Below are 14,260 nucleotides of genomic sequence, written 5' to 3'. Positions count from 1 at the left end.
AAGTCCATTGTTGCTGTGCTCTTTTGAAGCCTGGGAAAAATATCAAAGTGTTACGGCTTGACAGAGCTTTGAACACTTAGGTACTGGCCCGATGACAAAAAAAACCTTAGACAACAGAGGGAGAGGAGAGCAAGAGACATTTCTTTTCCCTCCAGTCCTTTATTTCCCCACGTCACACTGGCCCACAGCATTTCTCCAGTTTCAAGCCCCGACTTGATTGTTTCAGGGTTATGTGAATGGCCTGCTCTTAGCAGAAAGAGACTCTGGCTCTGCAGCCTCAGGTAAGGCTCTCCTGCTACATGACAGCTTGACAAGTGATCTTCCATTTACTCTTTCTCAGGAAGTGAGGACCAGAGTGGCACACAAGTTCTGGCACATTAAGATAGGACTCTCTCCTTTCTCTCTCCCTTTTGCTCTGTACAGTCTGTCTGCATCTCCTATGGACTCCATATTCCATTAACTATTAATTTTTGGGGGGGGGGGGGGGGTGTTGGTGGTTGTCAGATGATGGTGTCTCTCACTCGGCAGCACAAAGAAACAGGGGAATGCCAAATACTTCCAATCATGCCATTTCCACATGGAATGAGCCTGTCAAATTGGTATCTTCCATCTGACAAGCTGACAAGCAATGAGGGGAAGAGAGAGAAAGTGTGAGTGAGTGCAGGAGAGAAAGAGGAAATGAAGAAATAGGATCACATGAGAATATGCTGCCTAACTCCTCGATGTGCTTCTTAAAGGGGAAATCACCCAAATAAAATTCTGCCATCATTTACTCACCTTCATTTCAATATAGACCAGAAAAGTTTGCTTTTCGAAAGCTGAAAAAGGAATAATTGTATTCAATGTTTATTTATATAGCACTTTTACAATGTAGATTGTGTCAAAGCAGCTTAACATAGAACACATCATCTAGTTTTTCATGATTCCACAAAATCAACAAAAAGTCACATTTTTTTTGCTATCCTGCAACATTCTTAATTTAAATACAACAAATGTAAATAATTTCATAAAATATATTTAAAAAAATCAAACCATATTATCAAATTAACTAATAGACATTGTATAAGAATGTATTTGACTGTTTTTGGAAAAATCTCATCTGCACCCTCACAACCATTACATGGAAAAGGTGGTGGTGGGGGGTGTCAGCTTGTGCAGTAAGCAGATTTAGCGCAAGTTATTTACATGTGAAGGGAGCTAATAGCTCAGACTTCAACTATGGCCCCACAAATGGAGATTCTAGTAAATTAAAAGCATGTCAGTCCAGTTTTTAGAGCTGTACTGGGTAATATGTACCCATGAAAATATTGTATACATTTTTGACTGTTTAAATAAAACAATGGTGATATACAGGAATGCATATGCACTGGCATGGTATGGTTGTGGTATGGGATTGAACATGAGAATGAGGGATCATTATGATAATTTTGTGTTCAGAAATCTTTCAAAAATGTTATGGCAACAATGTTCTGTATGATAAACATGTCTTATCCTGACAATGAGAAATATCATTAAGAGTTTTTCTTCTAAAATTAGCATTTTTCTCAGATTCCTTAACTGTTGAAATTATATGATCAGTTAGTCATGACAGCCTATGTCTTAGTTCATTAAAACTTATTAAGCCAAGTTAATCAAATTAAGTTAATAGGTTCCACAAGCTGTTTTAGGTCAGTTTAACATAAAATAAGTTTAATGGACTCATAATGTTATTTTGATTCAGTTCAAAAATTTCAGCCAACCAGGAATTTTTACAGTGTATGTGTAGGTTCAGTAATTTTACTTTTATGGCAAAGAATATGCTTTTTTATTGCATTTAGGGTGAAATACCTGAACAGAAGCATAGGAGGCTGAGAAAAGGATGCAGTTTCTCACTTTATTTAGAGCTTTAGGGTGATTCTAGGGTTTATTAGGGTTTATAATATGTAAAAAAAAAAAAAAAAATTAACTAATGATAACATCCTTATCTTTCAAGTTATTTCCCAAAAAGATGCAAAAACACTTCAATATTTGTGCAATATGTTAGTCAATTGATTTCCTGAAAAGATCTATTTAAACATCGCTACTTGCTTTTACTATGATGAAAGCTTGTTAAATTATTTGATAGACTAAACAGTTTTCAACTGTTATTCAAGTATGCCTGATTTAATAATGTTACTTTTTAAAAACATTTAAAACAAAAACTGTTTGAAAAAAAAAAAAAACAAATCATTTCATTTTTGTGATTTTTTATAGTGACGCTTAAAACTTTAAAAATTTAAGTCCATCTGTGTGACAATCTTTTAAGTATGTATATATACACGAGGCAGTGGCGCAGTGGGTAGTGCTGTCGCCTCACAGTAAAAAGGTTGCTGGGTCGCTGATTCGAACCTCAGCTAAGTTGCTGTTTCTGTGTAGATTTTGCATGTTCTCCCTGCCTTCGCGTGGGTTTCCTCTGGGTGCTCCGGTTTCCCCCACAGTCCAAAGTCATGCGATACAGGTGAATTGGGTAGGCTAAATTGTCCTTAGTGTATGAGTGTGTGTAAATGTGTTTCCCAGTGATGGGTTGCGGCTGGAAGGGCATCCACTGCGTAAAAACTTGCTGGATCAGTTGGCGGTTCATTCCGCTGTGGTGACCTCGAATTAATAAAGTGACTAAGCCGACAAGAAAATGAATGAATATAAATATATATATATATTTTTTTTTCTTTTTTTTGTGCCATTTTATGGAAAAAAGAACATCATATGGGATTAGAAACAACATGAGCTTGAAATGACAGCATTTTTGGTGTGTAAACTAATCCTTTAATAATGTTGGCCAAAGTCAACATGAAGTATAGGGAATGACTTGCTTCTTTTTCAATAAATAAATGCAAACATAAACGGTAAAAGGAAAAATACAACATTTGTTCCAAAAAAAAAAAAAACTTATTTTAAAACATCACTGTCAAAAGCTCTTAAACTCTCTTCAATCTCTCATGGCTTCTGACAGGCTTCTGCTAGTATTTTTGCAGTCAGCTTTTATTTTACTATGAACTCATGGATTTACAGTTACATCAGACATTCTTTGAGGTTTGAGTAATTGTATTGACTGGATGTGCAATCTCTTTCACTGAATTAAGTAGCAAACTGTGAAATGACTGATTCACTCAATAAACAAGATATGAAATGATGATACATCATCTGAAAAGCATTTAGCGATCCATATTCGCTATAAAAGGCTGAGAAGTTGGAGGAGTTGTTTAAAGAGCATTATTTTGCTACAGCAGGGGTTCCCTCAGTAATATTGGAGCTTGATTATGTTTGGCTGGGTTCCATCTTCCTTACAGCGAGCCAAACAATATCAGCCGATTCATAAACAATGCTTAATTTGAACATTCGGTTTTCCACTCAAATATCACCTTCTACTGAGTCCAAGATCTGTCTGGCTGTTGTTTGGGTAAAATGGCCCCTTTTGTTGTTCATTTTCCTGACATTCACAGACGTCCTTTGTATACGAGCATGTATCGCCAGTTAGACTAATGTTCCCATAAATCTCCAGTCGGTTCAAAACACAGGGTACAATATAACGCATGAGAATATAAACCCACGCTCGGCGTAGGTTGAATTTAACGCTCTTGATCAGCGTCAGAGCAATCACGCCACATGGTTTGGTACCCCACTGTTTTAAAAGTCTAATAACAAACACAGTGTTTTACACCCTGGCAACGAATCAAACACGGCTATATTAAAAACACCCAGAAACCACATCCAGTAATTATATGAAAATTCGCGGCTCCTCAGTGACCTGGAAATGTCAAATTTTTACCTTGTAATCCAAGTTATGGCTTCTGACACGTAATGGAGGGGCTCTAACTTTCCAATCAGTTTTAGAGTAAAGTGGGTTTTCGGTCTCTCTTCCTCACCCTCGCTTTTCTAAAGAGCCTGAAATCTCATAAAGCCATATGAAGTGCTGAAGGTGATGTAATGTGCTCTTAACATCGGCAAGGCAAGAGGGGCGGACTGTTGATTTACTGAGTGGAGAGGGAAGACATGACAGAGACTAATTGCTCTCATTTATCACGTTTGTGCGCATATTCGCAGCGTAAACTAATTGAAATCCTCTTACCTGACAGGCAGCCAGGCGGTGTGGAGGAGTGTTGGAGTATGGGGTGGATAAAGGATGGAGGAAAAGAGAAAGTGAGGGTCCAGACAGGAAATGAAGCTTTAACTCCAAATAAACCATGTCTTTGTCTAGACAAATCTCCCTGAGAATGGTAATGCTCTCTGAAAACGTGTTAATGTCATGTAAAGTCTTTCAGTGGAGGCAGACTCATGGCCAAAGCCCAGCACAAATGTGGCTCGTGAAGAAAGGCTCTTTTCCGGCATAAAACACCAAATCAAATTATTCAGGCTCGCAACAGCTGCCACTGCCGTCTGAGGGAGGCACGTTTGTACTCTAAAACCCCTGTGTGACAGGAACCATTAAAAAGCCTTAAGCAGGGGAACAGAGACATCAACATCGCCACAGACAACCACATGATGTGCACTAAACCCTCATCAATTGTATTTAAAGCTGGAGCTGGTGTTTTAGCAACACTGGTGAAAAATATTCACTAAACGGTATCTTATGTGCAGTATTGTAGTCTAGCAACACTATTGAAGAATAATGTTGGTTAAATTCACTTAACGCTCCTGTTTGTGCAGTATTTTATTTCACTAAATCACTGGAATACAGTTCAATCAGGACCTAAAATTACATTTCAAATAAATTAGATTAAGACATTGTTGGTAAATTAAATGCAATCGATACACAAAATGTTTCTGTTTTGATTAAATAAGTATAATGATAAAGAAGAGTAGACAGAATTTTTTAGAAAAAAAATATATATAAAAAATTTAAGTCGGGGGGTTCAGGTGATTCGAAAGACCCATTTTTCCCATACGCAGACCTGTCAACCCTCCTGTTTTTCCCGGGATTTTCCCAAGTATTTTCCCGTGTATATAACTACTACTATAAGAAAATATCAGAATTCGGAACATACTTTCTGTATTATCTTTGCTTGAACTAAGCCGATCTAATCCTGTTTATATGAATAGAACCTGCTCCCGATCAGGTTTGACCTAGCAGAACTGTTGCTATGACAACAACTCTCCGATCATCTTTGAAGAACGAAACGATCCTGGATCATGTCAAATCGTCAATATCCAAATCCAGCTAACAGAGTAATCCACGTATGAAGAATGGATCCCTGCACACAAACTGATATATGTATATATCTGTATATATATGTATATAACTGTTTACAAACAGCCTATTTGAACCATACACTTATGCCATTGGTCAATCAACCAAATAGCCCTGCCTCAAACTCACCAAATTGGTTAAGCTGTTGTTATGCTGTACACTCTTTGGTTAAATCAAACAAATCAAACCATTCCATTAGCTGAGCTGTTGCTATGCTGTTCTAGTCAAATGCTAAGTGTTTAATCTTTTTCTATGGAGGCACTATCCTATTTTTCTTACATTTATCTTGTTTATTTTATATATATATTATTATATTATATAATTTTGAGGGGGTCACGGTGGCACAGTGGGTAGCAACAGCAAGATCGCTGGTTTGAGCCTCGGCTGGATCAGTTGGCATTTCAGTGTGGAGTTTGCATGTTCTCTGCTGTGTAAAACATATGCTGGATAAGTTGCCAATTCATTTCACTGTGGCAACCCCTGATTAATCGAGGGACTAAGTCAAAAAGAGAATGAATGAATATAATTTTTAAAATCTGTCACTGCCGATGTGGTTGCACAGCTATGCATAAAATTAGAAGATGGCTGAAAATGTTCACATTATTAGAACATATTTTAATGATATATATTAGTGACCATGTAGGAACATTCCATTGAGCATTAATTCATTTTCAAAACAAGAAAAAAAGTTTTAAAATGGTATCAAATATGTTTATATTCAATTTTAGACAGCACAATACCAATGCTTGTTAGCATGAGTTAAAAAAATCAATCTTTGCTGAACCCCGATTTTTACAACCAATACAATTTAATTACATTTGCAATCGCTTATAATCATGACTATTATGACTAAATTCATCAATATAAGAATGTTATTGCTAAAAGGTTTTGAATAATCATTGCGTTCTCAAATGGATCAAATAATCACTCATTCAGATTAACACAATAAACAGAATACTCTTAGCTACAGTAAGAGTATGCTCTAAGAATCAAACATATTCACCCTGATCTGACTAGTCAGGTGTGAAACCAATCTGATCTCATGAGGAAATGTAAATATTTTACTTCTTGTCAGTTAAGTAGCTAATTCGTACGTGTTCAAAAAGGTACAATATAAAAACGGAGCCGTGGCACCTAACTCCAACCGTCATTGAGTGATGAGCAAATTGTACAAATTAGATCGTACAAATTCATACGAATTAGTCACTAAATCATAAAGTTACGAATTGTTGTGAGATTGCGTTGGTGAAACTAATTCAAATTAAGATGAGGTCTATTTAAATTGCATTGAAAGTGCAGAATATACATTTACATACTTTAGGCATACTATCACACTAACAATGGACTCATTTATGAGATGGTCAAATGTTTGAAAGAAAAATATATATTTTTACGCAATTCAGCCATAATTGTGACTGTCGTTATGATTCAGCATTACCGATTGACCTCTGTGTCAACTGATCATGATTTAGTAGTTTTCCACTTGGCTGTTTTGGGTCTACACCTCTTTTATTGTTGTAAAACGGGGAAAGAGATGCTCGGAAGGACCTTTTATGCCATTTAAACACCATTGCTTAAAGGAAAGGTGCAGAGGAAAAGCGTAAAAATTTTAATCCCATTCCTCCTTCTCTGTCATCCATCAAAAATGCCTTTTGTTTTCTGTCCAGGGCTGTAATTACTCAAAATCGGTAGGTGTACACGAGAATGAAAGAGAGGGGAGGAGGACAAGCGCAGAAATGAGAGAGAAAACGGAAGAAAAGAACTTGTGTTTTTCACGAACGGTGGGATTTACCCTCCCCTGAAAAAAAGTCCTCATACAAACAACACAGATCGGAGGGTAAATTAAAAGGATAGGTCATTTGTTTTGCCAAGCTCACAGTGCACGCCCGTGGCCCAGCGAGGCATTCAGGAGATGCAGGGGACAAATTCAAAAGTGATTGCCGTGTGAAAAGAAATCCTCCTGCCTTGAGAGCGCAGATCAAATTTCGAGGTCAGAGACAATTAGAGAGAGAGGATGGGACCTGGCCTCCGTAGTCATGGAGCCCGGACCCGATGCAGCTAAAAACGCGCACACACACACACAGCCAAGAAGCCGCTAAGTCATCCATCCCACACACACACACACACACACACACAGAAAAAAAGAAAAAAAAAAAACAGACATTTGTGATCCACCCTCCCCTGACCTCTCCTGTAGAGTTGAAAAAGCCTCAGGCTACGGGTGAATGTGTAATTCAAGGTGCAGATATTAATTTGTTCCCCTTTGACAAATATTATCTGTTGATCTGGCAAGTGTTAGTCGCTTCCTTAACATCGCTTGTCATTGGTGTGGCGAGAGACTGACTTTAGATGTTATCGCAGGGTTAACCTTATTAAGTTACAGCAATTTTTAAATTTAGTATTCCAGGAGATGAGACTGTTCTCAGCGAGTCTTGTATTGTCTTTTTTTTCACTCCCTCATTGTCAACACTGTCTAAGAGTCTCGACGAGAAGACAGATTGTGGCTCAACAAATAGTTTTTGTCTATAGATGCCAAACCCACATAACACACAACACAAAAGTACACATAATGTAATAAAGCTTTAATTACTTGATGCCATATTTTATTTTAAACAAACGACAATGATGTAGTTTGTAACACGTTTGTGGGAAAAAAAAAAAAAACTTCTGAAATCATGTTCATTCCTTGGAGATAAAGATTCCAGTTATATCAGCAACCTATTTGAAATGTTTTTATATTACCAGGAATATATCCTCCGACACTCCCGTTTTTCCTGGGAGTCTCCCGTATTTCAGACCCGCTACCCTCCTGTTTTGTTATTTCTCCTGGAAAACTCCTGTAATTCCATCCCCCGCCTTGGTCCTCACCTTTTAGGTACAGTATGTAACATTACCCGATTCCCGCGGCCGCCCAAAACCTGGTCCACAGTACAGTTACTAATGCCACAAACGTCATCACGCATCTCTTTGCATTAGCATACACATAAAACACAAATGATTTGAAATCCAAATCCTCTAAAGCAGTGGTTCTCGGATTTTTTTCATCAAGTACCACCTCAGAAAAAAATTGTCTCTCCAAGTACCACCAAAATGAGCAGTATTAAAATAAAGTATCGTAGTAGGCACAGTTAAGCAGCTACAACTCTGCAGTTAAAAAAACATGGCAGATTACCTCAGAATTATAGGCTACATGTCATATATGGCATATGATATACATAACTTTTGCTAAATTTAAAAATATGAAGCATGTACATGACATATTTCATTCCTCCGCGTACCACTACACGTACCACAGTTTGAGAACCACTGCTCTAAAGGATTTTTAGGCTGCATTATTAAATGCAACTGGAGCCATGAATACTTATCAAAAGACAATATATATTGTAATGACATCTACGCTAATGCTTATATGTATCCTGAGCAGATACCTTCTTAGTCATTGAGGAGTGGAGAATGTGAGACTGATTCCTGTAAGACCCCAGTGACAAATGAGGCTCCACATTGAGCCCATGGGACAGCCCGAAAAACCGCCTGTGAATTTCGTCAGTTGGTGAAGTTTGTTCCTCTCCACTGTCGCCTCTGACTTGCTTGGTTTGGGACTTGTGGAGCTGTGCATCAATGGATTTGCTCTTTGGTGTTCCCTAGGACGTTTTTACATTCACTTGAAAATTATTTATCACTAATAATGGAAAATGGAAACTCATTAAAAAAATTTTTTTTTATATAAACTAGCAAACAAAACATCCACAACTTTATAATTTATTGTCTTCAATATGTTTGCCTTGTTTACTGTTGGATTCTAGGTTACCAAAACTATAGTCGGACGCTCTAACAACTTAATGAAAATGCAACTAGTTCATATTTAAGATTTTTTCAATTTAGCCATAATTTTTCCTAAAGTTGTGAGTTTTGTTGTTGTTGTTGAAAACAACAGAAGATAATTTTAAGAACGTTAGAAAGCATTAGCCACTGACATCTTCAGTAGGAAAACAATTAAATATTATTAAAAGTCAATGGCTATCAATTTCAAACCCTTTTCAAAAAATATTCTTTTGTATAAAACAGAAGACAGAAACTGGTTTGGATAAAGGGGTGCGAGTAAATAATGAAACATCCTTTATTTTGTGGGGGAGCCCTTTTTGTGCCTTGTTTGTAGTATAACACCCGTGCATGATTATCATTGGCTCTGCTTGTTTGCAACCTAATTTGTGCTAATCTTGGTAGATTGCATTGAGCAATATTAATATGCACTGCTGCATCTGTGTCCTTTATTTAGGACATTGTCAGTAAATCAACCACAACTTTCCACTCCCATCTGCACATTTATAGGATAGCGGTCCCACACTAATTAGCACTAATTTACTAATTAGCTTAGTAAATCTGCCCCATGGTGTCTACCCTGATTAAAATCCATTAACAGACATTTATGGTGTGTTCAAGACAAGTCCTCCTGGGGTCTGTTCTTCGTACGTGGATTACTCAGTTAGCTGGATTTGGATATTGACGATTTGACACGATCCAGGGTCGTTTCGTTCTTCAAAACTGATCCGAGAGTTGTTGTCATGGCAACAGATCTGCTAGGTCAAACCTGATTGGGAGCAGGTTCAAATCATATAAACAGGATTAGATCGGCTCAGTTCAAGCAAAGATAATACAGAAAGTATGTATTGAATTCTGATATTTTCTTACAGTAAAAGTTATATACACTTGGGAAAATAGTAGTTTTTAACTATATATATAAAGTTATAGTCATTAATAAAATAAATAAAGTTGTACATATTAATAAAACGTATGCAATCTGCACCCTCGAAATGAAAGTGCAAAGACTCTTACCTGGTGGTGCAAAGAGAAAACTTATTGATATGAACTTTTTAGATCGCTTTAGTACAAATTGTGTATAATAGAAATGCACAATATGTGACTTTTTTTAAAAGCAATAATACATTTATTCAGTCATAAACATGTTTTGACAGTTAATATGCCAGTGATTTGCTTCACAAAAGTTGCAGACGCCTTTACCAATATCAAAATGCTTTTGGAAACAACCAGTTATTCTTTACACCGATTAAAAAACTGTACTATAATAAAGAAAATCTTTTCTAAATGTAGAACTAAATACATTGATTTGCATTGAAATACATGATGAATACTCTTGTCTTGACAAATGAAAGTGTAAAGCCTGCAGCTCACAACAAATGTCAAGTTATTGCGTGTCATATTTAACAAGCCGTTTACTGCTAATTTGATGTAATTTTGCTCACATGGATAATTGAATATTAATCAGATGATGTCATTACGCTGCTGTGCCGTCAGCCAATCGTTGCATTGCTGATCATGATTTCGAGGATCGATAGATCTGTCCTTAACAACACACGCAGTGATCTCAGATCAGTTCATCCAGACATTCTAATCTGATTCGCGAACTTGTTTGAAGAACCAAATAAGCGAGAGATCAGTTATCAAGATTAAAAGATCCAGGATCTGCCAAATCATCTTAGATCATTTAAGCGAGGTACGAAGAACGGACCCCTGGGATGTTCCTACTTATGAGTTGGCAAGTTGTCATAATGACAACAGGTCTGTTTAAGTCACTTTTATCAGCACAAGATGGGGTTTTACCTACATTTGATAAATTACAAGAAAATAAAATTATTTGATAACTCAAGAAAATATAGATTAAAGAATGTGCTTGAATTGTATTTTGTCACTGTCCACTCTCTGATTGACTTTGCATCTGAACCTTGAGTTTTCCACATATTTTTGGTGGCATTCATGTGTATTCAACCTGTAAATATGATTTACCCAACATGACTTAAATCACCTTTAACTTATCCTGACAAGACACTTTGATCTGCCAAAAACCACAGTGGTATCACATTTAACTTTCATATTCTCAGCAAATTTTAGATTTTTTATTTTTATACAAGTTTTACATGTGAAATTAGTCACAATCACAACTATTAAATGAACTAAACATATCAATGGAATCTGGCTAGTCATACCTGGAACCCAAATCCAATTTAGCCATGGTTTATTTCTATTTAAATTTAATCGAACGAGGAATATAGACATTTACACACTTTAGGCACACTTTTACACTATTAATGGATTCACTACTGAGATGGTCAACAGTTTGGCAGTAAACAAAAGAATATTTATACACCATTGGCAGTTTGCACAAACAGCTTGGCAAATAATTAAATTAAAGCACTTAAAGCTTTTTAAAAAAGAAAAGTGTGAGCAGTTAAAGTGTGGAGGGAACATTGGATGGCATCGTAATGATTTTTGCAATTACTTGAACAACTGTATGTAATATTCTAAAAAAGTCGTATGCAAACACTTCAATCATAATATTGATTTATTAAGAATAAAAGTAAACAATGTCTATGTAAATGCAACCAGTGAGATGCTGGGTGAGAAAGTGATGCAGTCAGTTATTCCTTTGCAGAGTTTGTGGTTACATGTTAGCATTTACCTGCTTAAATTCGGCACAGAGAAGGAGGTGAAGAATGGGAAAGGGAGAAAGTGTGATGAGAAGGTCCTAGATAAATGTTTACAGAAGGAGTACAATGAGGTTTCAAACAGAGAAGTGCAAATAATTAAGGCGTATATTGTTGTTACAGGATGACGAATCTTTGTTAGACTCAACAATCATTGTTGACTGGAGTTTCAATAAGGATCCTATATGCTGATGTTGTATATATAAAAAGGACAATGTTACACAAATGCATAAGTATTATTTAACACAGACAGAGAATTGAATGTGTCTTGGTTCTGTGATTATAGAAGGAAATAATTGACTAAATGTTTGAAAACATGTCAGACACAGATGTGTAAAATGTCTTTTAGACTCCTTCAGGTCTGTTTTAATGTCAACATGAAATCAAAATAGATTTACTTTCCTAAAACAGGTTGCTGGTTCTAGTGAGAACAGTTGATTGCTGTGACAATTTTGGTCAGTGTCGATAATGATAACTATTTAGAACTTGTAGCCAGTAATGATAGTTATTTAGATAATTGTTCAGCCAGTGACTGATATAATGTCCGATGTTAGATATCAGCTTTCAATTTGTGAGACTGTTAGGAAAACCCCAAAATCCCCAAATTTTATGCACATTTCTTGCCTGCAGTTTCTTACCTCACAGGTGACTTATTATAGCACCTTTTTAGAAGATGTAAAATAATTTTCTGATGTCCCTAGAGCAGGGGTGCTCAATCCTGTTCCTGGAGATCTACCTTCCTGCAGATTTCAGTTGCTACCCATATCAAACACACCTGCCTGTAATTATCAAGTGGTGTTCAGGTCTTAATTAATTGGTTCAGGTGTGTTTGATATGGGTAGCAACTGAAATCTGCAGGAAGGTAGATCTCCAGGAACAGGATTGAGCACCCCTGCCCTAGAGTGTGTATGTGACGGATTAGCTCAAAATACCCCACAAATAACATTTTATAACTTGCCACTTTTAGGCTTTGATTGTGCTGTTTAATTGTGCTGTTTTCCTGACTGTCGCTTTAAATTTAAATGAGATTGTGCACTTTTCAAAAGAGGGTAGAGCTACAAATGCCTGTGTCAGCGTAGTGGTAGATTCAAAACAGAACTAAAGTTATCTCTGTTAAAAACTGAAAATGTCAAAAGAAGTTAAAGAAGGCAGTCTATCGAGACTCTGGTTTTTATTTTGTGCAAATAAAAACTCCATATTAATGCCTCTTAAGGCGTACCCACACTATGTATAGTTGCTTTAAACTGGGCCGAAGCATGCTTTTCCCCCCTCCAGTCTCCCCCGACGGCCCGCACTCACATTACATTCGGGCCTGGGCACGCTTATGTCATCGATGGTGCGCTGTTCAGAAGAAAAGCGCTCTTGGTCAGCACAGTGGAGATTTCTTAAGTTATATTGTTTAAGTTATTTGGGATGCAGTGACACGCAGTCAGATACTTTGCCGAACAGATCAGCCACTTTTGATGCTCATAAACAATCATAAAGTCCTTGTGCTGCAGGTATTAGAAGGTTTGCTGAAGGTGCAGAAGGAATGATTAATAAATCAATATGAAACAGTCTCGTTAAAGTCACATCTCGTCTTCAGTTTCGGGCTCAGGCGCACTATGCACTCACACTACAAGCGTACTGCACCAATGCCCAAGTGAACCGCACTCTGGCACACCTCTTCCAACCGGGCCAGGGCCGGCCAAGTGAACTATGCCTGAGCCCGATTCAGAGCACTCACATTTCTCAAACGATCCGGGAAATGGACCTGTGCACGGTTGGATAGCATAGTGTGAGTAGGTTCTTAGTCGCTGACATCACATGGACAGTATGTGGATAGCTGCTTCTCACTCAGGGCTGTTTATGCTAATGAGGGAAGGATTGTCTTTAATGAGCAGGGCTTTCCTCCTCAGATGACCTTTATAAAGGGGGGAATGTCAATTGAAGTGTTTCTATATACTGTTTTTATTAAGTGTGATTTAAAAAAAAAAAAAGTAAAATTAATTAATTTTACAATTAGAGGCTGGCTATATTCAAAAACTGTTGCCACACAACTGTGTTTAAACCCCTTATAACATAGATTTTTGCACAATAGGTCCCCTTTAAAGTAAAAATGTATCTAACAGAATTTCTTGTTGATATATCTGCGATAACTCTGTAGTCTTAATCAAACAAACAAACCCAGCGAGACGCAGGCGTCCCCTTGCACAGCTGAGAGGGTATTCATTTCTACTGTGAGCGCTGTTAATGCTTTAAGGTGATGGCATGGTCAATGGAGAGATAGAGAGTATGAATTATTGAACAAGGGCAATGGATGGTCCCTGTGTTATCCAGAGGGATTATAGTGCTTATCCTGGACTCATTAGACCATAATGCAGGCACAATTTAATACTGGATATTGTTGTGAAATTAATGGATGGGTGTAAAGTTACTAGTCAAATGATCATTGAGTTTATATTAAACATATTCCTTTTTTCTATGTAAACCACCTTTTTCCACTGTCCCATGATCCTTTAAATTTAGTTCACCAAAAAAAGCAATTTGTTTTCGTTCAAATCCCGCCAGATCTTTG

This window comes from Danio rerio, chromosome 24 (assembly GCF_052040795.2).
Source record: "Danio rerio strain M-AB ecotype USA chromosome 24, GRCz13ab, whole genome shotgun sequence".
In the NCBI taxonomy this organism is placed as follows: Eukaryota; Metazoa; Chordata; class Actinopteri; order Cypriniformes; family Danionidae; genus Danio; species Danio rerio.
The sequence above is the reverse complement of the archived record's forward strand: the minus strand, read 5'-3'. Positions refer to the sequence as shown.